The sequence below is a fragment of the Arachis hypogaea genome, chromosome 11 (assembly GCF_003086295.3).
Source record: "Arachis hypogaea cultivar Tifrunner chromosome 11, arahy.Tifrunner.gnm2.J5K5, whole genome shotgun sequence".
NCBI lineage: Eukaryota > Viridiplantae > Streptophyta > Magnoliopsida > Fabales > Fabaceae > Arachis > Arachis hypogaea.
Genome location: NC_092046.1, coordinates 145,831,169 through 145,845,473, shown reverse-complemented (window position 1 = coordinate 145,845,473; position 14,305 = coordinate 145,831,169).

Below are 14,305 nucleotides of genomic sequence, written 5' to 3'. Positions count from 1 at the left end.
ACTTTCAGCTGATAATTCCGGGTTAGTTAACCCAAGTTACCAAGTGATAAGGCACCCCTGAGAGCTTATTCATCTAAGTATATCCTTTACACAGGAGCACCACAGACACATGCCTTAAGATTCAACCCTTGGTGCCTAGCCTTATTTCTTACTCTTTTTCTTTATTTCTCAACTTTCATTTTTCTTTCCCCTTTTCTTACTTGGATCTTGTTATTTAGCTAGTCTCATGGGGTGTGTTTCAAGCATATGATTCAGGACAAATAGTTGCCTTCCTACCTTGTTGGTGAACCAACTTAGCTAAGTAATTACTACACCACAAGCTTAAGAACTTACTCCACAATTTGAACCTCACTCTGGTTTTTCATAACATCTCTTTTTGTTTGACTTAAAGAACAAGCATACAAGTAAGCAAGGTGAAAATGCAGTAGTGACATTAGACTAGCAAGCATAGACCTAAGCAATGCAAACTTAAAGGCAGAATTGAAAATCCTAAACTACCATGGAAACATGTTCTATTTCATACATGATTTTTCTTATTTAAAACTTGAAAAAGATAGGACAATGAGGGAACTCCACCACCTTTTACTCATGGGGGTGCTCATGCTCTCCCTCTTGTTTGTCCTCTTTGTGTCCACTTGTGTTTCCTTGTATCCGTGCTAGTCTGACTTTTTTCCACTCCTCAAGTGCCTTCCTTACTGATTCATGACTCTTTTCTACCCTCTCTCTTTCTTCTCGCACTAATTCATCTTTCACTTCTTCATATCTTGTGACTCCCGGATGCAATATAGGCAGTTGTCCAACTAAGTATCCGAGTCTGGCTTGAGTGTTCACATGATGTCCAGTCTCGTTCATGTAAACTCCTTCTGAGAACGCCCTGTATTCGTCGAAGAGTTCTGCCTGTTCTAATTGTTTCCGATGCATTTCATGTATGTGTGCACCTTGATGTGCTTGGATGTTGATTAGCTTTTGGATGGCTTCTTGTTGTTGATCCTGCCTTTGTTCCAACCTGTGGAAGGATTCACTCCATTGTTTCCCTTGTTCTAGCTGTTGCTCCATTATTTGCTTTTGCCACTCCCCATGTTGATTCATCCATCTAGAGAGTGATTCTTCTTGATGGTCCATCAACTACAGTTGAAGCTCTTTCTGTGCCCCTTGATTTTTCAAGTATTGTCTAGATAAGCCATCAATGGCTTCCTGTAGTTGGTGCATGTCCAGAGGGGCTTGCTCCTCTAGGTTTTGTCCTTCTACCACTTGTTGGGCTAGCCTCTTTCTTGGCTTTCGTTGAGGTAGGAGAGATGCAACAGCATGCATCCGTCGAACAGTAATTGGGATGCCTACTTTTATCTACTCGGGGTTCTCATCCTTGAACACCACCCCAGCCATGTCACACAGACGGAAAATAGTGCTGGGGTAGCCTAACCTTCCTCCAGAGTCGCTTTTCTCAGCCATCTTCCTAATGTCCTGGGCTATGAGTTCATGAACCTTGATCTCTCCCCCTTTAAGTATACATTGCACCGTTGTTGCTCTCTTAAGATTCACCTCTGAGTTATTCCCAATGGGGAGGATAGATCTCCTTACAATTTTGAACCACCCCTTTGCTTCAGGAGTGAGGTCCCCTCTCTTGATGAACTTGGGCTTCCCCTGAGGGTCTCGTACCCAATCAGCCCCTATGACGCAAATATCTTACACAATCTGGTCATGATCAGGACTGCTATCTATTCTGGAGCGATAGCTTTCTTCTGCAAATGGTATAGTTCGTAGCTTTAACGCCCTCATGATGCTCATGGGACTGAAATCCACGGTCACCCCTCTCACGAAGCTTATATAGGAGTCATCTGCCTTATCATACCTGACTGGATTTGCATAAAACTCTCTTACAAGAGTTGCATTTACTTTTATGACTGGGTCAGTAAGGAGCTCATATCTTCTCTTTTCTACCTTCTCTGTGATTTCGGGACACTCAATTTTTCTGACTTAAAAACCTAGCTCATATATGATCTCCTTATCAACCATCCACCTGAATTACAATGCATGGTGAAAGGTTCTAAACTTCTTCTCATCGAAAGGGCGTTGTTCCATAGGCTCCTTTCCCTTTCACCTTTTGGAGCTTGATGATGCCATAAGTGATTTTTGAGATAGGAAGGTGTTGAGAATTATTGATTAATGATGGACTTCAACCGATTAAGATGGGGTGAAGTTAAGGGAGTGGGTGAGAGTGCTAAGTATAGAGAATGGAAATTGGAATGTGAAGGGGGTACGGAATAAGAATCACTTATATAGGGAAGTGGTGGGTGAATGAAAGGTGTGGATTGATGGAGTGGGTGTATGATGAACGGATGGGGTTTAGCATGGGATGAGCACAAGGATCATCAGCTTTATGATGGGGTTGGTTCAATTTTCAAGCGTGTCATTCTTTCAATGTTGCATGGCAATATTTTCCAATGCATTTCCCTTGAAGACATGTGTATAATCCTCTTCTTTTGAAGTGGCCGAACTCTTCCTTCAATTGTCCCATCAATTCTCCTACAAACTAAAGGAAATGTGATTAATGAAATTGTGGATAGTGGCGGCAAAATTAAAAAAAATGGTATAACTACTTTTTAAAGTTTTTTTTTTGTTTCTAACTAACTAAGTGCTATTCATGAATGCAAACCAACTGACTATTTAATTGTCTATGTATGCAACATTGGTGACACTAAACTTAGTTTGTGGCCGTGTGGTGTACAAAGTTTTGTTCAAGGCTCTAAGAGTGACATGATATGCATTGCATTTATGCTCTCTTAGTATGCCTTGAACACCAAACTTGTTATTCACTATATGCTGCATAAAAAGATTCATTCAAGTATGTGTCAAAGTTGATTTGGAATTCATGAGCCTTGCATTATTAACTACTTTAAAAGCATATAAAACATGGGTTGCCTCCCATGAAGCGCTTCTTTAGCGTCACTAGCTTGACGTTCTGCCTTTGTCAGGGTGGTTGGTAATGCTTCAAATCTTCCTCCCTCGCAGTAAATCTATCTCCATTGGCTTCATCAAGAATCTCCACATGTTCTAAGGAGAGAATTCTGTTGATGGTGAAAACTTTAGGTAGCTGAGATGGGATGGTGGGGAGATGGGGTGGGATAATTGGAAAATAAGCTGAGATCACTTTATCCCCTGGAGAGAAGTCCTCTGTAGGGATCTTCTTGTTCCTCCATTTCCTTGGTGCCTTCTTCTTTGTTCCTTTTGATGTTGCCCTGCTCTTTGTGGCCTCTTTTTCCAAGAAAATTTTGTTGCTGGTCTCATATGACTCTGGTGGTTTAGGTTCCTCCTGGTTTTCCTTTAGCTGTGACAACTGCCGACTGTCTTGTTCATCAACCAAAGGGATTCCCAGGTGTACAGCTTGTGCTTCAATGCTTGTTTCTTCCACCAGTGCTTTGTCGTGCTCTCCCCTTGGTTCCTTGTTTTCCTGATCTGCTTCTTGTGAGGGTTTGAAGACATTGAATGCGAGTTGTTCGTCATGTATCCTCAGTATTAGCTCTCCTCGCTCCACATCTATGAGCGCTCTGGCTGTAGCTAGGAATGGTCTTCCCAATATGATTGGGTGAAGGTGACTCTCTTCCATTTCCAATATGACAAAGTCTGTGGGAAGGAAGTAGTTCCCAACCTTCACCAACACGTTTTCAACTACTCCTACTGCTTGTTTTTGAGTTTTGTCAGCCAGCCTGATGATTACGTCTGTGGGCATTAGCTCATTGATCTGCAGCTTCTTCATGAGAGATAGAGGCATTAAATTAATGCTCGCTCCCAGGTCACAGAGTCTTTTATCAAACATTGTTTCTCCTATGACACAAGGGATGTGAAAACTCCTTGGATCCTTCCTTTTTGTAGGCAACTCTGGTTGTATAAGAGCACTGCACTCCTTATTCATCACTATTGTTTGTCCTCCTTTGAGTGAGCTTTTCCTGGTCAGCAGCTCTTTCATATACTTAATGTATGAGGGCATTTGTTGGAGAGCCTTGATGAATGGTATATTCACATGAAGGGATGCAAACATGTCGAGGAACTTTGAGTATATTCTCTTTTCTATACCACCCTTGAGTCTTTGGAGAAAGGGTGCATAGAGTTTCAGAATCTCCTTTTGTGTAGTTTTAGTTCCTCGGTGATCCTCTTCTTGTTTCTCTACTGAGGTATCTCCAGGTTTTTCTAATGGTTTGTTCAGCTCTTCCTCGGTCCCCTTATCACTTATAGTGACAATCTTGCAATCTTCCCATCTGACTTTCTTTGCTTCACCTCTCGGGTTTTTCTCTGTGTCACTTGGGAAGCTATCAGTAGGTTTGGGAATCTTCTCAGAGAGGTATCCCACTTGAAATTTCAGCCTCTTGATGGTGTTTCCCTGGTTCTTGATATTGGCTCGCACCTCCCCCTTGAACACCTTGTTATCTTGGATTTCCTTACATATGCCTTCAAGTAGAGTCTCAATTCTTGAGAGTCTATCTTCGGATGATGATGAGTTGAGATTGGAGGGATGAGAAGGGCCATTTTGGCTTTGGTATGGATGTTGAGATGTGTTGTTAGGTGAGTGTAGATATGATCTCTGTGTGGAATGTTGGTGAGCTGCATTGTTGTTGGGGTTGTGGCATCTCTGACCTTGGCCTTGATCTTGTTGATTTCTCCACCCAAAGTTTGGGTGGTTTCTCCAACCAGGATTGTAAGTTTTGAAGTATGGATCATGGTTTTGCCTAGGTAAATTTCCAAGATAGTTGGCTTGTTCCTGATCACCCTCTGCCTCTGTATTCACTCCTTCTTGAGCTGCTGATGAGGTAGTGATTGCTGCTACTTGATTCCTTTCCATCTTCTTGGTAAGGTCAGCCAGCTGCTTGGTGATCATCTTGTTTTGAGCCAGCAATGTATCCACGTTGTTCAGCTCTATCACTCCTTTAGTATTGCCTCTTTCAGAAGCATAGAAGTAGTCATTCTCAGCTACAGTCTCAATGACATCTATGGCTTCTTCAATGGTATTCTTCTTGTTCAGAGATCCCCCGGATGAGTGGTCTACTGCCTTCTTTGATTCGTATGAAAGACCCTCATAGAAAATGTGTAACTGCACCCATTCATTGAACATATCTGGCGGGCACCTTCTTGTTAAGTCTTTGAACCTCTCCCATGCTTCATAGAGAGTTTCACCGTCTTGTTGCCTGAAGGTTTGTACCTCAGCTCTCAACCTGTTGATCCTTTGAGGATGATAGAATCTCGCCAAGAATTTGTTCACCACATCTTTCCAGGTTGTTAAACTCTCCTTCGGGAAGGATTCCAGCCATTTAGATGCTTTGTCCTTGAGTGAGAAGGGAAACAGAAGCATTCTGTAGGTGTCAGGATGAACACCATTAGACTTCACAGTATCACATATCCTCAGGAAGGTGGTTAGATGTTGATTTGGGTCTTTTTGGACATTTCCTCCGAATGAACAGTTGTTCTGAACAAGGGTGATGAGCTGTGGCTTTAGTTCAAAGTTATTGGCATGTATGGTTGGATTTTGGATGTTACTTCCACAGTTTTCCTGGGCTTGGATTGATGTAAGATCCCAAAACCCTTCTCTCTTGTCCAGCATGATGCACTGGACCTTCTCTGCCATGGTTGTGAGCCTCTTCTTCATGATGGTTCTCCATATTCTCATCCATGTCTGGTTCAAAATACTCCTCCTCTTCCTCAGCACTAACGACTCTCTTTCCTCTTGCTTCCCTCCTTAGTCTAAGGAAGGTTCTCTCAGGTTCAGAATCAAAGGAAGTTGAAGCCCCGCTTCTTCTACCTGTCATACAACCAACAAGGCACAAGCAAGAAAGAGATAAATGCAGCAAGTATTCTTATTAGAAATGCTGTTAGTGTGAGTGATGCAATATATCAAACAGTTAGTGGGTTAGTGAACTGAATTGTAACAAATAAGAGAACACTACAAACGGGTAATGGGTAAAGGAAAGAAAATACCTACAACTGAAAGTAAATCGCTCAAATGAAATTAAATCAAACAAAAGAAAAAAAATGCTCAATCTAGTTATCCACTAATTTAATCATTGTTGATACAAAATCAATCCCCGACAACGGCGCCATAAACTTGATGCACAGAAACTTGTCTCTCAACAAATTTTCCTTCGGCAAGTATACCGAATTGTCGTCAAGTAAAAACTCACAATAGAGTGAGGTCGAATCCCACAGGGATTGATTGGTCAAGCAACTTTAATTGGAGGAATGTTCTAGTTGAGCTAAGCAGAAGTTGATTTGAGAGTTGCAGAAAATTAAATGGCGGGAAAGTAAATAGCAGAAATTGTAAATGTTGGAAATAAAGAGTTGAATATAAATGACAGAAAATAAATTGCAGAATCTTAAATGGGGGATGGGGAATTCAGCATAAAAGTAAATGGCAGAAAATAAAGAGAAAGGGTAAGATCAAAAATGGGGAATTCATTGGGCTCAGGAGATGTTGCATTCTCCGGATCAAGTTCATTTTCATCTCTTCCTCAATCAATGCATTCATTGATCTCCTTGGCAATCTTAAGTGATTGAATTCCAATTCCTTGGTAATTCAATCTCTCAAATCTTGATCAATAGCCAATTCCTTGGTCTAATTGCTCATGAGAAGAGATGAAGTATGGTCACTGATTATACCACATGTATTTCCAAATCAAAGTATTGGGAGAATTATATGTCACCATATCCGTCCAAACCCCAATTTGGTCCAACATGAGAAAGCATTTCTAGCATGATCTCTTCATTCCTCTTCCAAGGTTCCAAAGAGATCCAAGTATGAATAGCTTCTTTTCCAAGATAACCACCCAATTGGATGAAGATTGAAAGCTTTCTAGTAAAATCAAGAGAAAAGAAAGAGGAAGAATAATGAAAACAATTATTGATCCATCAAATTACAACAGAGCTCCCTAACCCAATGAAAGGGGTTTAGTTGTTCATAGCTCTGGGAATGGAAAGCAAAGATGGAAAATACATTCTGAAAGTAAAACTAGAAGTTGCAGAGAAAGTAAAATTATACATAGAGTGGTTCTCTCAATGCCAAAAGCTGCTCTTTAGTTCAAAACTACTCCTATACATACTACTCTTCTGATCTTCTAGTTGGCTCTTCAAGTCTTGGATATGGGCCTTTGGAGCTTAAGTTGAAGCAGTTGCAGTCTTCAGTGGGCTCAGCTTTGCTTGCAGAGAAAGTGTGAGTTAGGCATGGACGTTAGTTAGGACGTTAGTGGTGTTAACGTTAAATGAAAATGTGGGTTCGAGAACGTTAGTGACGATCACCTTTTTCACTAACGTTCCTAACCCAAGATGGTCCACGTTAACTTCAACGTTAGTGGCACTAACGTGACCACTAACGTTGCCTCTTGGTCCTTCGCAAACGTTATTGGCATTCACCTTTTCTAATAACGTTTGCTTTTTGCCCTTCCTCCTTACGTTAGAGTCCACGTTAGTGTAGCTAACGTGACCCCTAACGTGGGCATGCCTCAGCTTCGAGAGCGTTAGTGACACTTACCTTTGTCACTAACGCTCCAAACGCCCCTTCTCACGTTAGTGCCTCACGTTAATTGTATTAACATGGCCACTAACGTGGTGGTGATTGCCATGTCCAACGTTAGTGACAAAGGTGAGTGTCACTAACGTTGGCTCATCATTTCTTTCCTCCATGTTAGCTTCTACGTTAATGCAATTAACGTGGCAACTAACGTGGCTAATAGTGGCTTGGTCCAACGTTAGTGACAAAGGTGGGTGTCACTAACGTTGGCACTTCTTTGTTCCTTCCACGTTAGAGTTCACGTTAATGTAATTAACGTGACTCTTAACGTGGCTAAGTGTGCCCCTTTTTTCAACGTTAGTGGTATTCACTTTTACCACTAACGTTGGAGCTTTACTTCTCTTCCACATTAGCTTCCACGTTAATGTAGTTAACGTGGCAACTAACGTGGGCTATGATGACTCATGAAGGCGTTATTGGCGATCACTTTTCTCATTAACGTTGCAAGCTAGCTCCCATTCCACGTTAATGGGGACGTTAGTTAGACTAACGTGGCTATTAACGTGGCATCTTCCTTGCTTCCTTTGTCCTGAAATCAAGCAAGTAAAGTGCATCAAAGCTAGGTTATAACTCATGAGATCATGCATCATCCATTTTATCATTCAATTCATGCATAATTCTCATAAAATCATATAAAATTCACAATGTTTGCTTGAATCAAGATGTCAGTGATTATCTATCAAAAACTTGCTTTTTAACTAAGAAAATGCATGAAACTACCCTAAAACAGTAAAAAAAAGGTCAGTGAAACTGGCCAAAATGCCCTGGCATCACTCACATACCTCTAAATGCTATTTTCATCAATCAACTATAAACGATCTTTTAAATTCTGAAGCCACGTCAATTTTATGAAGTTTTCTCTACAGTTTGACTTTCTCAGTACAACTCCCAAATTGGTGCAAACACTCTGCCTCTAAGGTTTCGTGACTACTTATAGTCACTCCTGTCACTGGAAGACCGTTTGTCGAAAAAACAAGAATAACAGCCACATCCTCCAATGTCACAGCACAATCACCAATCGGAAGGTGAGATGTGTGTGTGTCTGGGTGCCACCTCTCGATTAGAGCATTTACCATTACTGATTGACATCAAACTATTCCAATATGAAAAACGTGATAAAAATCAATAAACTGTAAATACTCCCCCACATTTAGATTGTACGGATCCAGAGGCAGTAAGTGGTTACATGTCAACATCCGTAAACTCTAAAAAAATATAACAAAATATTAGTTAAATAATTAATAATTACTAATTTACTACTAAAAATTAATAATGTTCTAATAATAGTAACTAATTTATTAAACTAATACTAAAATTTACTATTAATTAGATAATTTAGTAACTACCAACTAGCATGTATAAATAAATACGGCTAACTTACTAATTATTTAACTATCATTATTAAAAAATTTGAAAATTTAACTACACAAAACATATTAATTAAATATCTAACAATAATCATTAATTATTTAAAATATAAAAAATAAATTGATTTTGCTAAATCTATTTTATTAAACTCCACAATAATAATAATTTAACTTCTAAATTTAATTAATAAAACTAAAAATTATTTCTAATAGTTTTTAATTTTCAAAAATTATGATATTGTTATTCATATTAAATGCCTTAGTAAACTGTTTCCTAAATTTTTATTAAATTATTCCTTACATAATTATTTATTTATCCATAAATAATTTACCGAGTAATAATTCTTATATCATTAATAATAAATACTAACTTACTAATAATAATAACTAATTAACCCTAAAGCGTATGACAAACCTAATTTAACTAACAATGTTACAAACTTTAAAACCTCAACTATAATATATTTATGTTAATTAAATGTCTAATAATAAATAAATAATTATTACCGGAGTAAAAATATCATATTCTATAAATCTATTTTACAAAAATTATACAATAATAACGTAGCTCTAATAATAATTAATTATAATTTTTATAATTATTACAAAAAATTTTAAACATATATTTTTTATGAATTTACTACATTAATATAGTCTAAACATTATTATTGATTAAAATATTCACTAATTAAATTTAAATATATATTTCTAACTATTACATTAACTATCATTAACAATCTTAATTTTTAATATTATTTATAATATTTCAACTAAATAAAAAAATTTAAAATACAAACTTACATAATCAAAATGATAGAAATAATTGATAATATGAAGTTTAAGATAATTAATATCTTTACATTTTTGCTTTATTGACATTGTAATTATTTTTGAGTGAAGGTTTAAAGAAGAGTTATAATGATAAAGAAGAGAGAAAATAGTGGTTGGAGTTGAAAAAAGGAACTTGAGAGAGAGAGAGAGTGGAGGTTCATGAAAGGAGGTGCTTCGGGATCACCCAAACAACGCATACGCCACACGTGGTTGGGAAAACACAAATCGAATGGTTCGATTTGTTTATTTTAAATCGAACCGTCCTATTACTTCACCTAAATTCGGACTGTCCGATTACTTTGATCTTGATACCACAATTGCGTGAAGTACCCTAAGCTTCTATAACTGCGTCCTACACCATTTCTGTTTCCGTATCTAAATTAAAAAATATGGTGTGCCCCAAATTCACAACAATATAGTGATAATAATAGCTTTTTTGGTACAAGTGAAATTAAAAATGATATTTTAAATTTTAAAAACATTTTTAAAAGTAAAATTCATTTAGAAATTATAACATTATATTTGTTAAATGTAATATAATTTTTATAAGAAATTAAGTGGGTTTAATTTATCTCAAAAATTAACTCATAAAGCATAATATTTTCATAATATAAATCTATTTAGATTCGTCTTTTAAAAAAAAATATTTTTATTAAAAAGATAAATTATTTGTTTTTTTATTTTCTAAAACTAACAATATTTTATTTAAAAAAATAAAAACAAAAAACATTGTTAATACTTAATTTTTTTAAGTCTATCTAAATATAAAATAATTTGGGTTATGACTGTTAATTTTTTTAAAAAATAAAAATAATAAATATTTTTTTATAAACTGATCTTTTATTCTACAGAAAACCGCTTGATCTGCCAACACATCCATAAAAATCTATCACAGTTTGTAACTACCTTGTTTCATTTTGCGCATAATCTTCTCTAAATTATTAACGTCTCCCCTCCTAGCATTGCTCCACCATAATAGCAAAATATGTAGACATAAATAACGTGAAATGGTTGTACATGATTTTTTTCTACAAAATAGTTTTTATCTCTTATACTTTCCGGACTTGAATGTATAGTTTTACCATACTATCTAAAGTCGATATGCTCATTTGTTATTCACCGTCTCTAGTCTCTCGTTAGCTTAATGAATTTTGTGCTCTTTGCCAACATTTTATTGATTATGTAAACTTTTAGCAAAACCAAGCAATCTTTGGAAGTTATCCTCAATTTTCTTGACATCATTCCGAGTACTTTATCGATATTTTTTTTTTAACTTTCCAAAAATTTCCATTGCTGCAAAAAAACTCTTTTATTCTAACATAGATAACTATGGCAAATTTTCCAAATCTTTGCCACGTCATACTCCTTACCTGGATTTTTATATAGAGATAACAAATATCTACTAACCCATCATTTTTTTTTCAGGTCACTTTTAATCTTCTTCAATAAAATTTTGCTTTTCTCTTGAAGGTTAGTAGAAATATACTATGCAGCTAAAACATACTTTATTTTTAAGTCCGGTTTGATAGACTTTTATAGTATCAAGTCTCAACCGTTAGCTTTATATAAATAATATTTTTTTTTACTAACCTTCTGAGTCTATTAATGTTTTATAAGCATATAGAAAAGGTTTGGCATTCTGCTCTTCCATTTTCAAAAACAATTGAGATATATTTTTGTCATACCTCTTATACATCAGAGTTAATGAAGTTCTAATCTGACAATGTAATAGGCTACTTCAAATTCTTCTTTTTATAAAAGGTTTTTTCAGCTTTCTAGAAATTATTCTTACGAGGATACTTCTTCAAAAATGTTTGACATACTAATTATCCTTTAAGATATTCATTACAAGAAATGTTTAAGAATTATTTTTTTTATTTGAGTAAGTATTATCATGTAACTCATTTTTCATTAATTTAATGTTGGTGATAATTAATTATAGTAAGAGTACATAAAGAGTACTTAAACTAATTTTTTTGTGTTACACTTTATATATTTTTTTATGTATTCTCATTATAATTAATTATAATAAAATTAAACTAATAAAAAATAATTCAGATAATAAGTATTAATCTTTGATAATAAATTATAACTCAAATAGTATAGTCTCTCTATTCTCATTTAAAGATGTCAGTTCAAATTCCACTCCTTACTTTAGAAAAAAAAAAAAAATGCTTGGATAGTTGAATGTATATAATTTTACTATACTATACTATCCAAAATCGATGAGTTCATTGAATCGTTTGTTTGTTTATACAGATAGTGTGATTATAGTAGTCAAAATTGTGCCTATCACCCAATTCGGTAACGCATAACAAAATTACTCTACCACTCTATAAATAGAAGCTGAAAAAGGGATTTCACTTCATCAAATTCAAATAATTCGGTAACGCATAGTAAAATTACTCTACCACTCTATAAATAGAAGTTGGAAAAGGATTTTCACTTCATCAAATCCAAATAAAAAAAAAATTGTACTAGCACACGTATGGATATGGCTGCTGCAAACAGAACTTTTGCAATTGCTAATGAAACGAGAAAATTGTAAAAATATATATAGAGTACATAAGAAATATCTAAATTAATTTTTTTTGTAATTATATTATATGTACTCTTTATGTACTTTTATTATAATTAATTATAATTAATATTAAATTAATAAAAAATAATTTAAGTAATAAGTATTAATTAATCTTATTTTTTATTTTGTTGATAAAAGTATTGGTTCTCTAATTAAGTAACTAGTATTATTACTCATTTATTAATTTATTGATGGTAATAATAATTAATATTTTTCTAAGGCCAATTAAGAGAATAAAATCTTTTTAAAATAAAAAAATCAATAACATTAAAAAATATAAATTGTGTATTTTTTTAATTATTTGCAAAATTTATGTAGATTTATAATGAATAAGAGTATGAATTTGAGAGACACAAATTATTTTATGTATTATAATCAAATAGAGAATAAAAAATATTATTATATTATTTTTTATTTAAAATTAAATAAAAATTAAATTCGCCTTGACGCCCTTCAACCTATATAAGAAATGGAACTTTTGCGGGCGAGAAAAAGAATATATATATATGAATATAATTAATAACGGTTTTTTTTAATCGAATAAATATAATTAATTATATGAGTATAATAATATTAATATGAATATATATAATTTTATAAATTATTAATTTAAATTATATCTATTTAAATTTTAAATTATAAATTAATAAAAATTTTATAATTTAAAATTTTAATTATTTAAATAAAATTAAATTAATTAAAAAATATAAATATACTAATACAATTCAAATCGTATTAAAACGTATACAAGTTTGCTAAATTTATAAACAAATTTTACATAACTAAACAAGTTTAGTCAATGAAATAAATAAATTTTATATAAACTTTATGAAAATACAATAAAAAAAATTAAATCCTAAACAATAACATGATTTTATTTTTAGAATTAAATTTTTTCATATTTTATAATAGAAATAAAAAATCTGACTAACTTTGAGTTAGTCCAATATACTAAATAATATTATTTTTTAATAATTTTTAATTATAATTTTGATTAAAAAAATTATATAATAAACAATTAACTACAATTTTTCAATTTAAATTAGTTAATTTATTTTTAAAATAAAATACGGTAAAAAATTTAACATTATAATTATATCAATTGATTTTTTAATTAAATTATTTGTATAAAATAAACTAGTTTTTTAAACCAAATAATAATACGTGTTATCCATTCAAAAATAATTTCATGTGAAATCGATTAAAGCTAAGTTTTCACCTTTTAAAAATATTGTATATATTGAGAAAGTAAAAGTAAAACATCTCTGAAGGGAGAAAAGAAAGAGAATATGTAGTTTGTCTAATTCATTGTATTGTATGCTAAATATAATGGACATGTAAACAGCAGTGAATTAAAAAAAAATTGACGGTAAAAATAAAATATAAAAACTATTATATGTATATAAAAAATTAGTTATTAAATTACTAATAATGTTTTTATATATAAATATATAATTTTAATTTTAATTTAAATATTTATTTTATATTTTAATTTATAATTAATTTAGTGAATAATTTTTTATATATATGTAAGATGATTGTCAACTATAAATATAATATGATAATAATTTTTAGAATTATATTCTCTAGCCAAATTTTATATTAACAAAATAATTTTTTTACTTTCAGAACAAATAAATGTCTCTTTTTTATATATATTATTAAATAATTATTTAAAAATTTTTCTTTTATACGATTACAGAGTTAAATTTTTATGATATTTATAGTTAAAAAGTTCTTTTAACTAATATAGTTATTCATAGTATTTTTTTATGAGCAAGTCAATGATAATTAATGATTATAAATTGAAATTCTATTTAAGAATTTATTGTTGACTAATAAATTACTCGCTACATATACAATACATAATTTAAATCTTTGATATTTATTCTGTTAAAAAAAGAAGAATAAAACTAACTTCTAAAAGAAATATTAAAAGATATAATTAACTAATTTTATAATAATTTAATATAACAA